At 37.2% G+C, this 15,271-nt stretch overlaps 1 protein-coding gene and 1 long non-coding RNA gene across 15 annotated transcripts in view; one reads left to right on the plus strand and one right to left on the minus strand.

Moving 5' to 3' along the window:
* LOC148223958 (uncharacterized) overlaps positions 1-15,271 on the plus strand; it is a 16,402-nt gene continuing 1,131 nt past the window's right edge. The window contains exons 1-2 of one of the 2 annotated variants that reach the window (XR_015803173.1): positions 1-470; positions 12,963-13,060. This is a non-coding gene — a long non-coding RNA (uncharacterized LOC148223958). The remainder of the gene's footprint in view (positions 471-12,962; positions 13,061-15,271) is intronic. The other variant, XR_015803172.1, reaches the window with a different exon arrangement.
* Positions 6,595-15,271, minus strand: part of NPY5R (neuropeptide Y receptor Y5) — a 25,004-nt gene continuing 16,327 nt past the window's right edge. For 7 of the 13 annotated variants that reach the window (XM_088163637.1, XM_088163643.1, XM_088163644.1 and 4 more), the window contains one exon: positions 6,595-9,908. The gene's annotated coding sequence lies outside the window, so the exon portion shown is untranslated. The remainder of the gene's footprint in view (positions 9,909-15,271) is intronic. The other 6 variants (XM_088163645.1, XM_088163642.1, XM_088163641.1 and 3 more) reach the window with 3 other exon arrangements.

Below are 15,271 nucleotides of genomic sequence, written 5' to 3' on the forward strand. Positions count from 1 at the left end.
TTTTCCGGCGCCGCGGTGCAGCAGCCTCAGCGCTCCGGGCGGGCTCGCGGCCGGCGCGCCGGGCGTTCCGCGGCTGCCACCGTTCCGGGGCGCCCCCAGCGCCGCTCGGCCCGAGCGGGCCGGGCCGGGCCGGGCCGGGCCCAGAGCTCCGAACTCCCGGTGTGACGGTAAAGGGGCGGCCACACAACACAGCGGAGGCCACGCTGTAATGAAACCTGATCAGGTTCTCGATGATATCTTGGCAGCAGCTAAAGTGATTGCTTTGGCAGCTGAAATTAATGGGGCTGCTGCTACTCGTGCGCTTGAGATAAAAGGAAAAGTAGAAGTAGTCCAAGAATCTAGTGATCATTATGATGGAGAAATTCCACAGCTGGAGCTTATGCAAAGAAGGAGCCTTGCTGAGCTGAAGAAAATGGAACAAAGTCAAGAAGAACGTGACAATCTGTAAGAGAAAACCAGAATTTCCCTTGGTAAGAGAAAGAAACAACCTCTGGAAAGTCCAGAATCAAAACTTTAGAGCGTAGAGTGTAGAGCGTAACTCTCAGACTTGCAGACATCACCTAAACAGAAAGAAAAACCCTCTCTGGCAGCAATGTTCCTGTGACACTTCAAAGCAGATGAGCTGCACCACAGGCCTGTGGAAAAGCAGTGGTGATTGTCCAGCTCCAGGCATCACAGGCTCCAAGGAGACACCATCTTTAGGTCTTAGTCCTATCTTCCTCTTCAGGCGCTGATAACTCTTATATAAAGAAATATATTCATTTTAAAGATCGTCCCTAAACAGCAAGCCCCCAAATCTTTTGCTAAAATATAGAAGGAAAGTGGGATTATCTAAAGCAAAGTCTTCATTCAGCTTGTATTGGAACATGACCTGCTTGTGCACTTGCAATAAAACTGTTTCACAGATTTACAGAACTGCTACAGAAGGCAGTGACAGTAGCAATTTTGGTTTTTAATCTAATAATTTAGGATGTAGCAGTCAGAGACAGGAAACTGAGCATGGAATTTTAAATAGTTCATTCAAGTAAATACATTTAGAGTTTGGCTGTAATTAGTAGCATATGGGAATGGAATCATAGTAGCAAACTGGGGAATAGCTCTGTTTTAATACTGTTCAAATCTGCTTGCAACTAGCAACTCACATTTGACTGAGGGATGCTGAAGGAAGTCAGGCAATAAGGTAAAATGGCAGTGAAAACAATTTGACTATTGGGCCCACTCATTAATAAAAATGAAAGATGAAAAAAATAATTTGTGGATCCTTTCTTCGTTTGGATGAACAACTTGGAGGCTTTAGAGCGTGCATGCCTGGGAATGTCAAAAGGTATGCCCCTCCCATCAAAATACCCCAGAGAAACTGCTGTAGTGTCCATCTAGTTTCTGTTTCACAGAGAAGTGCTAGGTGGGAAGCAGATGTATAACTGGCTTTACTTCTGAGCTGCAGGACATGGTGGGGCAGAAGCTGGAGCTGAAAGGTACCCACAGTAAATTTTTAATTGGAAATGTAAGAAAGAAACCCAGACTCTGTAGACACTTACATTTAAAGGGTGCTCTTAGGGGCCTTTCAGCTGGTCTTCTGCCACCGACTGTAATGAGACCCCTGGGTGACGATGCATTTAATCTGATGACCTAATTACAAACCAAAAAGTATTCAGTCTAAATGTGCATTGCTTTCTGGTCTCGTTCTTGAAATGGTTTGTAATCTGGAATTTTTTTTTTTTGCTTTTTAGTACTTTACCATCTCCATCTACAAAGATCTTTTGCAAAATGTCTTGACAGCTGTGTGGAGTAATTGTTGTTTAAGTTCTTCTAAGTCATGTATTTATCCTGGGCGGGAGGCGGCAGATACAGACACAAGAATCTAAATTTGGCATTTTAATAAATGGATCTTAATTTGCATTTTTTGCATTCATTTTACTGATGCTGTTAGAAATGCATAAATTAAAATAAAGGGATATCTGGCTGTGACAGTCTTTCTTAGAGTGTTCAGTGATGCAAAATAAAGTAGGTTTACCAAGTACAATTTAATTCTTTTATCCTTGAATGGATTTACTATTAAATTCAATTTACTATGAGATATTATGCTAAATATTATAAAGCAGTGACTACAGTATGGTACATAGGATACAGTAGCCATACCATTCTATTGTAGTCCCATTATAATGATAATAGTATATATCAACTTTTCAGAAATTCTGACATTTACATGTCATGAATTAGACCAATTGACATAACATTTGGACTGACTTCTGAATATTCTTTAAAATCTCATTTGCAGCGTTATAACTGCATTAATAAGAATGGAATTTAAAATTATGTTTAGCTTAGCTGTAATACAATACAAATTTCCCAAGTTCAAGGGAATCAGCTAAAGGTTAAAGCAATTAACAGCTGCATTTAGAAACGAGAAAAAAAGGTAATGAGCAAGGGAAACTATATCAGTGTGGGGACAGTGGGCAGTCAGTCTCAGGATCTCCCATAGTCTGAATTCATCTGTAGCAGGGCTTTAGTGGAGACACATATGTGGAGTTTCTTGAGTATATTCCATGTTATCGATAAGACCAAGCAGTACAGTAGAAATAGAAAAATTGCAGTTGCGCTTGCAGTCGTTTAGTGGATTTTTTAAGCTACTCTGTCTTAAATTGGTGATTTTTGCATGTGCTACTATCTTAATGAATAAAAGATATAGCCCCCTGGTTCACTTAATGTATATTTATTGCAAACTTCCTCATTAATTATATGTTCCTAGGAATTCCAGTCTCTTTCTACATATGCAGAAGTTCAGATCTTCTCAAGTAGTGGTGGTATGAAGGGAACTGTATTGTAAATAAATTGGGTAAGAATTATAAAGTACTGAAACTGATGCATAACTGGTATTATTTTTAAATCAACCTTTAGGAGAATAATTCAGCTGACAATTAAGCTCATTGTTGTCACAGTTGGGTGACTGACTGAGCTTCAGCAAACCTGAGGATGCATTCATTGGTATAAAGAAAGACCTTAATATTTGCTGTATCCTGAGTTCATAAATAGAATGCCATTTGCTTTTAATTTAGTCAGGTTTATGCTTTGACATTTAATTCCCGTCTATTCAATGTCATTGTCTATATCCACTGTTTACAGATTGTGAACATGCTGACGTAGTATTTCTACAAATTCAACTTAAATTACTCAAGACAGCTTTAAATAAAGCCAAGTTTTAAAACCTGTGTTCCAGATTTTCTACTATTTGTCTGAAGTTTTCTTTACATTTCTTATATTCAGTAAATTTGGCTTTACTTGTGCCATTGATACTGATGCATTTTGCACTGATATCGTTTCTGCTGACAAACTAAGAAAAGGCATGATAGTAGTACCTATTTATATAACTCACTCTTTCCTACGTTGTTTATTATTATTTCTAGTCTATATTGCACAAGAAACTACTAGAAACGCTTACTATAGTGTCCTTTGATTATGTTGCAGGCTACCTATTTCTGCACTTCCTATTTTTTCTAAATGCTCCTACTGTTGTATTTCTTTTAATCTTTCCATTCTAATTACACTCAAGCTCTTCCTAATGGATTCCTGCTGCTAATCAGAACATTAGAAGACCACTTATTCCTTTTGACAGGGCCTCCTTTTATCCATCTCTTTAACCTCTTAAAATGGAGGCTCTGCCCGCTTCATTTGTTTAGATTTTGAAGAGGCTCTGGTACACTGTACCCTTAAAATGCTTCACCTTTTGCAAGTCCATGGTAACACAGGAGCTATATAGCATACTCTGCAAGTTTCCAGTTTCAAGATATCAACTGTAGAAATATCTACGTTTAAAAATTTCTGGAGAAAAGAAGCAGAAATGGGGCTACAGAATAGCAGTATAACATGCTGTAACTGTATAGCATGGCAGCTTCAGAAAATAAAATAAAATCTTTTGTACTAAATCCTTTAGATGTTCTGTTTTGCAGACATCTTTCTGGACCAAATTATTCCAGTCAGGGTGCATGCAAGTGTGTCAATACAGGAAGATTTTCAACAGATTTTCTGGAACCCACAGTTTTGTTGGATACAGTGGTGTGCCAGATAAAATGATGAAAAGTTCAGTGTGAGGGCTGGTATATCTGGGCAACATGCCTGAAGCTTAGAGAATAAACTCTTCTGTCTCTGCTTAGACTTCTGTTTAGCCTGTCTGGGCATCCATTTGAAGAATTCCTCCTTATAACCATTCAAATATACCCATTTGTGAAGTTGCAACCAAAATTCACAATTCTGTTCTTGTGTAACTTTATTGTGACTTTTTTCTTCGATAGTGAATTGAATCTAATCTCCAGTAAATTCATCAGACCCGTCCTTGATATATCAGGATATTTTCACTATTCATACACTAAGAATGGAAAAATAAGGATAAAATTCTCCAACAATACAAAGGTGGTTATTGAGTTAGCCTTAAAAATAAATCATTGTTCTGTGTGAAACAGAAAAACATGAAAAGATTGAAATCTCAATGCTTTCATTAAAGTTTGAGTGACAACAAGTAATTTTTTAATCTATCTGTCTCGTTTGAGTGGTCTCTTTCCTTATTGTCATTTTCAGTCTTCAGGCCCTTTAGCTGCAGCAGTTGAGGCTATTACAGGAACATATTATATAATATTTTAGATGAGCTGACTCCAGAAATTCAATCTTGTCTGGGATTTCACAGGTCTCAGGAGGTTTTCCTCAGCTCCTCTAGCAGGCATATTGTGTTGCCAGGTGCGCGTGAGGCTACAAATAATTTCTGATTTTATTGTTCATACTAATTTTTAATTCAGATATTCTGCATACTTCTGAGTTTCAAACTGAGTCTATAAGAGTGATCTGGGCATAGTCTAGATAAACATGTGCAGGCTCACTGCTATATACCTGTATCAGAAACTACATTCTTTTAAATTTGGTTTGACTTATTTGGCTGATTGCCTAGCTTTCCTCATTAAATAAATATAATTTCTCCTCGTAAACCTTCTACAATCCCAATAATTCTGGTTATCTCCTTAGTCCTCTTAATGTTTTCTATTTTTCTTCCTATGATTTCATTAGAGCCTATTTAAAGGAATTAACCTTTCAGAAAAAGAGGAAAATAAAGATGACCTTGGATTGTTTTCAGCATTTGGTGTGTGTAATTGATAGAGTTTGGATCATTTCATCCTCTGCAAACTGTAAAAAATCTCTAAAATCACTTAGAAGTACCACAACCCATATTCAATAGTGTGTTTATTCCTTAAAAAAATCATACCCTAGTAAGTAGTAATATTTGTTTTGACAGAGAGGCCTCAGTCACTAAAATGGGGGACTGGTAGCTCCTTAATAATATTTAGAAAAGAAAAAAATGCCATATTATTATTGATTATATTGTGAGAAACACTGGGAGCATAGACTTAACAATTAGTGTAATCTAAGTCATTACTGAATGTAATTAGTGTAAAAGCCATCCCTGTGTACCACAGTGACTGCTATGTAATGAAATTCTGTTGTGTGAAACTAAAATTGTCTCAAGGCAAAGACCTTCAGTGACCTCTGTGTAGTTTGATGGCATTGAATCATGGCAATGAAATCTTGTAAAACTCTGCCTCCATGTTCAGAGCTATTCCTGAATAGCTCTGAAGTGGTATAACTGCACCCATCCACCAAAGGCAATTTTCCCACTAGTTGCAACCTGACACAGCAAATGTGATGACATCTTTTGCAAGGTGGGTACCATACTCTTTGGATGTTAAGAATTACTTTGGGAAAAAACCCTCAGTAGACTTAAAATTGTTGTATAGTTTCTGGTATTTAAAACAAGATAAAAAGAAATTATATTTGAGTATAAACACTTTCACAGTATTGCAAGACAGTACTATATGATATGCCCAATAGGCTATGGCTCTGATTTTTGGTGTTGTTATTAGTTCCCTTTCCTGTGAAATTATGAATCTCAAACCAAAACAAAAAGTTTCTGGAATTAAAAATAGGAGAAGATATTTCTTTACAAAATAAAGGAAGTTATTTATAAAAACAAATTTGAAATAATTTAAACTCATTTCCATAGAAGATCTTTATATTAATTAACATTACATTCATCAGACTCTGATGCTTGTCACATAGATCAGGCCTCTGAGTCCTCTTCCTCACTGCTGCAGAGAGGAAGCTATTTTGGAGGCTATTGGAAGCTATTTTTGGAAGCTAATTTGGAGGCACGCTGGAAAAATTGTGTTCCCTGCCCCAGACTCCCTGTTGCAGCGTTCATGAGCAATCCTGTCTCCACCATATATTTCCTGCCACGCTAAGTAAAAGGTTACTTATGTGGTGGTTTGTTGTTTTGTTTTTTTCTGGCTAAATAGCTTTCCAGGCTGCAAGCTCAGAAGCATTCACATCAGTATTGAATTCCATATTATACCAATTGTAATCTGCATGGCCAGGCCAGGAACCCAGAAGTTCTTGGTTTGACACTAGTAAAAAAAAAGGCAAAACATTGCAACAGAAAGTCTATTCCAAAAAGCTCTCCAGACAGACTTTCCACTTTTATAAGCTGGCACTTCTGTGTGTGGAATAAGATTTAACATTGCTTTTCCTTAGGGACAGCATTCGTTCAAGCCAGTATTTCAAGTTACAGCTCCTGAGGATTCAGGTCTTTATTATTTGTCTTGTAATATGACATGCATGGGAAACATAATTCTGCTGCTTGGGCTAAAGCAAAACGAAAAGCCCCATTATTTTTAGAATTAAGGACCACTGCATAAAACTGTACAGAAATAAACAAATAATTTCTTCATTTTCTAGTAATTAAAAATGTCTTGAGTTTTAAACCAACTAAAGGCAGCTACTGGTGACAGTATTTTCTGAGGGAATATAATTATGGTTTCAAGATGCTAGTTTCTCTACCTTGCCTTTTGCTTTTGAATGACAGAAGAGGAAAAAATAATTAAAACTGGTGATAAGAAACAACTAAAACAGCATTAACTGAAGTGACATTAACTGAAATAATATAATAGGCACTTATATGTCTAGAGTACAGAACCATTTTTGCATGTCATTGTCACTGGCAGAGCACAGGAAACTAAAAAGTCCTTGACTTAAAGTAAGCACTACTTAGCAACAACTAAAACATCAGTGTGTCCTCAGTATTTTTCTCATATGAAATATAAAAAACAGACTACCAGCTACTATGAAGAAAATTAACTCTATCCTAAACAAATCCAGGACAGTATCCACTCCTTATTCCATACCATTTACATCATGCCCATGTCCCACACTTCTCAATACATCCCAGTTAACCACCATCATCTTTCTGGTCATTTGAGAGATCTATATCTATACATCTATATCTATATCTATCTATACAGATATCATGCCCTTAGTCTATGGACCTTCCCTATAAAAGTCCATTGGCTTTGTTTAGTCTGTGACTTCGAGTTCCATCTTCCATAACAGTATTTCAGGGAAGAAAAGCTGGTGTGTGGTGTTGGATTGTTGCATGCTGAAGCCAGTTCTGATTCCAACCCTACTGTGCTTGTCCAGTTGCACCAAAATTCATTCTTCTTCTGGGTCACCATGGTGTGAATTTGTGAAATTGAATGACATCTTCTGGAGCTGTGCAAAAATCTTACTGATAATGGCTGCATTATATCATAGTGTGATACAAGTGGAAGTTACAAGCAATTACGTAGTGCTTAATCTGCTTAAAGCCACCTTTGCAAAACTCTTATTCCTCCCCATAAAAAAAATTCTGTCCCCAGCCATATTTAAAACCCAGTCATGTGTAGGTGTTTCCCAGTGGTTGGATCACAGAGAGTTGGTTTGTATGGCTGACAGAATGCTGTCCAGTAACAACATATATGGAAAGAGAAGGCTATGGGGAACTGAAAGAGTCAAGTTCCTCCCGTTCAGAAACCTTAATGCCCCACATGGTGATAGCCTATAATCTATTTTAAATATGAGCATGTGTCTTCATGAGGCTGAAATTTAACCCATAGTTATGGAAAGGGTCCATAGGCACCATCCTTTGTCTGTAAGTCTCCTTATATCAGGCAGGGGAGACTTTACTGTACCTGGAGGTGCTGGCAGTTTACCCAAGGTTTTGAGGGTCTGCTGCTATCAGGTACAAACAATCCACAGAAAGGGCCTACAGTAAATTTGCCAGGAGATTTGCAAATAATCTAGTAACGCCCTGCAAATGATGTTTGAATCTTGCAATTCAATTCATGCCTAGAAACTTGCAGCTGAAATTTGTTATTTGTTTACAGCAAACACTTACTTGAAACTACATTGTCTATTTGAATCCTGGTGTATCAAGAAAACAGAAAACACATATCTTCAAGCTATATTTGCTTTCTGTTTTCCCATATAGGGAAGAAATATAACCTCGACTCCCAAAAATATAGCTGGACTGTTAAGCATCACAATTACCTAAGTTAAAGCTGTAGCACAAGTCTGGCTTGAAACTGTCGGCTTTGAAATTCAGCACAAGGTTTTGAACAACATACCCATCTTGGAGTGTCCACCATTCAATGATGGAGTTGTATAGTCACTTAGCTGTACTCTTGTTCCCAGTGAATCCTGAATACTTCATCATGCTGGGCTTCATAATTTTCTTTGCTTTACTGACAAATGAACAGAGGCAGTAGTCTTCAATTAGTTATTCACACCATCAGTTTATACCATATTCAGAATAAAATTCAGAGCTCCTGAGAAAGAAGAGCATTTATTATGAAATCTGCCTTGTGTCGCTGAATGTCTCCCAAACACAACTTTGTTGTGAAACATATTAATTGGTGATTTTTCATAAAAACAACCAGGTTTGGTAGTTTGACTCAGTGTTCCGTGTATGTGAAGTGCACAATCTTCTCAAGTCACACTAATTATTAAATATTGTTGTTAAATAATGAATTTTGTGGGCAAGTGTAGACAAACATAGATGAATATGAATTTGAATTTCACTTTGTTTTTTTGGCCATGATAAGTAAGGCTAGTTACCTTGGCTGACTCTTCCCTCCTTTGGTTTACAGACAGCTATTACTCCTAATGAGCTTCTGGAAATAATTTCATTGCATAGGCAGAGAAGCAAACCAGATCAGTTAGTCAGATAGTACATTTGGTATCACAAAAAACTAAGAAAAAGCAGTTTATCTGATTTTTTAAATACTTTTTTCTTATTTTCCAGAGATAATTGGAAGAGTTTCAAAATTACATGTGCCATACCGCAGTCTCAATTAGTTTACAGTGGAACAATGCCAGAGCAGGAAGATACAGTTTTATTGTACAGCATCATGTGGAATCTAGGAGCTAAATTAACTTGCTATTCTTATTTCTAATGATTTTTTTTTAAAAATTACAGCACAATAGAATTTGAGTGACTTCAAAAGGAGTGTTTCTTTGCTTTCTGATTCTCCAGTGTTATATCCTACTGCATGCATTTCACTTCTCTGTGCCTGAGAAGGTCTTGGAACAGATCCTTCTAGAAGCTGTGCTTTGGCCCATGGAAGACAGGGAGGTGATTCAAGGCAGCCAGCATGGCTTCACCAAGGTTCTCGCTGTCTGGCTTTCAACTTGATTCTGCTTTCACCTTCAACTACTCCTAACTTAGCATTTACCTAATAGAAATAATCAGTACCGAGTACTCATGATGAAGTGCATGGATATTACTGCTTGTTGTACACATGGAAGCAGAATGTCTTGTGGACTTTGTGCAGCTCCTGGCTTTCAGAGTCACAACAGCCCATAGGAAGTGTGCAGAGAGGCTTTTCTCCGGATTTAGCTCCCGTGGTCATAGGGATCATTAGATTTTGCATTTATATTACTGAAAAACGTATTTATTAATACATTTCTCTAGAAGATGGTCGGGGAAGCATTTTTTTCTTAGGTCATGAGAACCATGTTTCATAGAAAACAGGAAAGCGATATCTCTGCAGTCAGAGCTGTTAGAAGGAGATAGACAAAAGCTTTTTTTTATAACAGAGGAATACCCTTTAAAAACCCAGGCTAACTAACATGAAAAAGAAATTTTACCCTATTTGGCAGGGGAAGTTGGTCATATTTTATCACATCTGTTAAATAAAATCCTGTTGAAACAACTTATCAGCATAACTTTAGGACTTTCTGCAGATAATAATGAGCATAAAAGTATTGCAGGTGTTCTACTCTAAATAGAGAGAAAACATAACTTTATCGTCTTAGAAAAGAATTTCCCTCATGTTTCACACAATGTTATGCAAGTTCAATAATTGCCTAATAATTTTTTGGTTTTTCATATTTTGCCTTCTTTCAAAAAATTATAGTGCAAAAATAAGGATATTTAGGAAGGTGTTCATTTTAACATCTTTTATAGATCACCATGTTTTCATTTTCAGACTTTATAAAGAAAACCTATTCTTAAATTGGTTTCGTTTGTAAAATTCTGATGTACTGAAAACCAGTTTTCTACTTTGTGGGCATTTACTGCTTTCACTATGAAATTTTTCTTTCTGCTCATCTGACACTTCAAATGATAACCCATTTATCCACAGCTATTACCATCCACTGTTGCAAGAGAAGAATTTAAGAAGGGTTACCTAAGTATAGGGCAAAAGTAGGCACTTTAAAAGAAAAGTTTTAATGGATGCTATGAGCTACATTTTATGTTGTAATTTTTGTGAACTAATAACAAACAGATTTTGAACAATTAGAATATGGCAAAAATACTTTTCAGAGGTGGTAGAGGGGAAGTCTGCGAGTCCATAATAAAGTGGATTTTTAAAATGAGTACTAGCCGAACTAGGAACATGAGAGGGAGGTAGCATTGCCATATGCAACCTGAATGGTCACAGAGGTGTGAGAAGGAGAGAGCAAGCTGGGTAGCTGGGCCAAGGTTGGTGTTGCAGCATACTGGTGAGTGCAAGGAGGCAGGAGAGCTTTATGGCTTCCTTGAATCACCAAGGAATACCTGTCACAATAAATTGTAAGTGAAAAGGCATTTCCATGCCCGCTATGACTTGCCTCAGCTTGGTTTTTGATGCTCTGTTGAGCAGTTCAGTTAGACATGCATTGCTAAAGATACATTTCACTGAGGGGTATGAGAAGACAAACTGAAGCTCTCTCTAATGTTAGTTGATGCTTCTCACTGGGGTACTGGAATTGGAAGAACCAGTTTGAAATGCCTGTCCACTAAGAAGTAAAGGTCTTGGTATAAAGCAATCATCATCTACTGCAAGAGGCTCATTCTTTGAAAAACTGTTTTCTTTTTGTTTGTGCTATTTTTCTTTTGTAGTGAAACAATTTTGTAGAAACATTGAACTGTCTTGTCTCATACAGACTTGATTGCTGTTGTGTGAACTTTCAAAACTATGTTTTAGTAGGATCTTTGATAAGAATTTTTTTCCTCTCCACTTCCATGTAGGTTTAAGTTATTTAAGATTTTTAGTGGTTAGTGACAGATCTAAAATTTCTTCAAAAATATCAAAGGGATCTATTCACATTACCCCTATTTGAAAATCTGGTTTACAGTGCCTAATACTACCTAAAATATAATTACTGGACATTAAACTTCAAATGTTTTATATTAGAAGGGCAATTCCTCAATCTAAATCAGAAATAGATTGATGATAGGAATGAGAATTTTCTTCACAATTCCTTTAGCTAGTTCTTGCACTGGCATCCAGTTATACTGGTTTCTCTAAGAAAAATATGCTCTTAATGATATACATTTGTGCCCTGTTTTACTCTAGTCCAAGAATTATTTTAGTGAGTTAAATTTTAACTCCTTAGGCAGACCTTGTTAGGCAGGTACCATGAGCAGCATAACTGTTTGTTTATGACAATATCTGCGTAATTGTTAAGTTCATTAGATCAGAGGTAGAACTGGTAAATGCACACAGAAATAATTCATTATCACCATTACAGTTTTTGTTTTGATCATTTGTCATTAGCTTTCTGTATACATTGTATCAGAAATGGGGGGGGTTACATGTGTTGTCTTAAAACTTCAACTGTTTCAGATGGAATTCTGTAGTAATTTATACATGGATCAGCCCAGGGACTGGTGTGGCTTAGAACCTCCAAGTGGCAACCAGAGAATATTTTATTCATGCATTGTTTTTTAAAAATTAATTTACAACTGAGCCTGTGATCTCATGATTAAGTACTTTTATCACTTAGCAGGTGTAAAAAGGAGTTTGTGTAAAAGTGCTGTTCTGTTGTCATTAAGTGATGCAGTTCACAAAGATTTTGACCTTTGCAATACTTTTGACAATAAATTTACAGATTAATTATGTGTTGTATTAATAATGTCCCTTTACAGTCTGCAGTTTCTACTTATGCCCATTTCTGTAGGTATCATTCAAAGGGATAATTAGGGGTTTCTACTAACTTTCCAGTAACACTGTCTTTTTATGCAGTTCACTAACTTACCTTTTTGCTAGTAATGTATTTATTAACTAGAGATCATCTTCTCCTCTGTATAAATACAGATGATCAGCGTGATCCATGTAGATGAAAGCATACCGTTAATTTAAAGGACTGCATGGCACAATATTTTTTGCCACACCTTAATTGATTAAAATAATCATCTCATATAATCTCTTCTAAAATAACACACCTCATTATTCAGTTTACTGAATGAGACAGTTATGGATTTACTGAATTAGAGAAGGAACTAAGTAATTTTTTTTTTTTACCTGTTATCTAGGTGAACTGGTGCTTCCACTGATTTACCCAAAATAATTTCACTAGATTAAATAAACTGGATTTGAACTAAGTTTCTTGGCTGTATTTAGAAATGATACTTTAGGTATCTGAGGAGTCATATCTTGTGTCTTTTTCCCTGTTACTCGTATCACCCTCCGTGCCTTGCTCTTGCGCTCTGTATGGGGACATGGTAAGAGGGTGAGCTCAGACCCGGGAAGTGCTCCCAGGTATTGCTGTTTAGATGTAGTACAGCAACAGAGAGAAAGAGGGACAAAACTTCTACAACAAAAAGTTGCATTTCATTTCTCCAGGGCCTCAGAAAAGTGGAAAGATTGAAGTTAACATGTGCATCCTGCTTTTCCTGCCTGTGAGGCATGTGAGTCGAGACTGTAAGCACAGCTCCAAAAAAGTAAGTGGTAGCCAGCAGAGCCCTTCTCTTTCTTCTCAACTCCTCAAAGGAGGTCAACAAGAAACATGTTCATTCTTTGAGGTTTCTCTATGCTTTCTTTTGCCCCTGATTACAGGGATGTCTGCAGAGCATTTACCACTTCTGAAAACTTGCCCCAACTTAAGGTGCATTAATTTAGGGTCCTCAGGAGTCCTATGATAATTTTGGAATTATTCAGTATTATCGGTGATCTATCTTTGTCTATCTTTATCTATCTATTATGTTTTGATACAACAAGGCTGGTCAATGGCTGAGAGCAAGTTCTTGAGTTCTTCTACTTAGTGATACAAGTGATCTTTTTAGCTTTGGACAATACATGTTCCAGTTTCCATCTTAGAATACAAATGCTCTGAGGTGGTTTGCTTTGTACAGCATTTCACTATAATTACTCAGTTCCAGACAAGCAATGAGCCTACTACCTACCTACTGTGTAGGTAGGTGTCAAATAAGCTTACCCTTAGTAACATATAATTTCAGAAACAAAAATATATATATTTTTACTACTAGGGTAGAAAAAAAAAAAGCAGTGAAAAATGAAACAAAAAACCATAATCTTATCTGTTCCATACAGAAGTGTTTTCCTAGCTGTCAGTTTGAATCTTTGCAGCACATTTCAGCCATAGCAGCCCAGGGATCAAATTGGCCAGCACTGCTCTGCCTCCAAGCATTACTTCTCCCAGTTGACACCAATGTCTTGTTGCTACACTGAAGCTAGAAATAGCAGGGTTAATGTGCTTTGTTGCTCTAAAAGAAGCAGAGATGGGGTCTTGTGTTAGATCATCTGAAACGGGAATCTAAGCTACATATTTATATAAAAGCATTTCCTTTTTAATAAGGAAGCCTTACTGTATTTCAGCTTCTTTGAGCTCTACAGGAGATAGCAGTGCTAGTGCAAGCTGAACTGGAGAGTGCTTGTCTCTGAAATCATGGAAGGCTCTTCCACATAATAACTCACAGCTCATTTTTTCCTTCTGAGGAAAACAACTGTGTGCTAGCTAAAAATTAGAATTTCCCTTTTCAAGCAGAAATTTACACTGTGAAACACTTGTTTTTATAACTGATTGAAATTTGCCTATCATAAAAGTTATCCAGTGTGTAATAGTTTCAGTGTATACAGCTTTTCTGACTCACTACACTGACTACACACCACACCTTAAACAACCATGTGTCAACATTAAGAGCAAAGTGCATATATTAAACTCCTTGTTTTCTGAACATTTCTTCCACTAGCAGTTGCTACACAGCCAACCTCTGCCATCTCTATGCAAATTCTTCAGATAAGGCAACACAATTTATGTTAGTGCACAGAAAAACAGGCCCATAAACTTCTCTGGGTTGCTTTCAGTCTGGATCAAGCTCAGCTTTCAGCTGAGATGACTTTGATGCAAATGATCATTGCTCCCACAGCAATGGAAGGGTGTTTGTTGCCTCTGTGTATTCTGAAGCTCTCAAACTAGGAACTTTTCTTTAAATATACTGTGTCAACATTATTTCAACTGCCTTTGCCTCTGAACTGGAATGCCATCTAGACAGTAAGCTGGACCCAAGCATGTCTGGTAGCTCCTTTACTTAGTCTAATTTGAACTTTAAATTGTTTGAAATAAAAATTCTTTTCAGGCCTCTAAAGTTATGGGATAGAGAGACATAGCATCCTTAATACAGTGAATCAGACCAAGAAGGTAAGGAGAAAAAGAAATGCAAATGAAAGAGACAGTGTTTCAACCTAAATTGAGTGCTTGCTCTAGGAAAAGGGGAGAGCACTGCGGGAGAATAAGCCAAAATAATGTTACAAGTATAGGTATTAATGAAAGTGCAAAATTTAATAACAGCCATGAGAACTATAGACAGGGAAAGGATATATATTTAATATATACTCCTTCCCTTTCTGAATAACGTGGGCAAGCTACCTCATACATGTGCTAGGAGTGAAGGAGAATGCCTAGAAAAAGATTCAGTTTTGGTAGCTTGTGCACCGAGCACAGGCTGTCTCTGCTTGGTTACACAGGAGAAGGAAAATGTGCCGTGGGCTTGAGCCTTCCTCTCCACTGCCCATCTCAGAGGGTCCCAGGGCTCCCTTTAGATGCCTCAGGGTTTTCAGACTTTCTTTGCTCATTCATTCCCTGCCTGGGAAGTGACTGTGCACACAACCTTCTCAATACCTCTCACTAACAA

This window comes from Sturnus vulgaris, chromosome 4 (genome assembly GCF_052056855.1).
Source record: "Sturnus vulgaris isolate bStuVul1 chromosome 4, bStuVul1.hap1, whole genome shotgun sequence".
Taxonomy (NCBI): Eukaryota; Metazoa; Chordata; class Aves; order Passeriformes; family Sturnidae; genus Sturnus; species Sturnus vulgaris.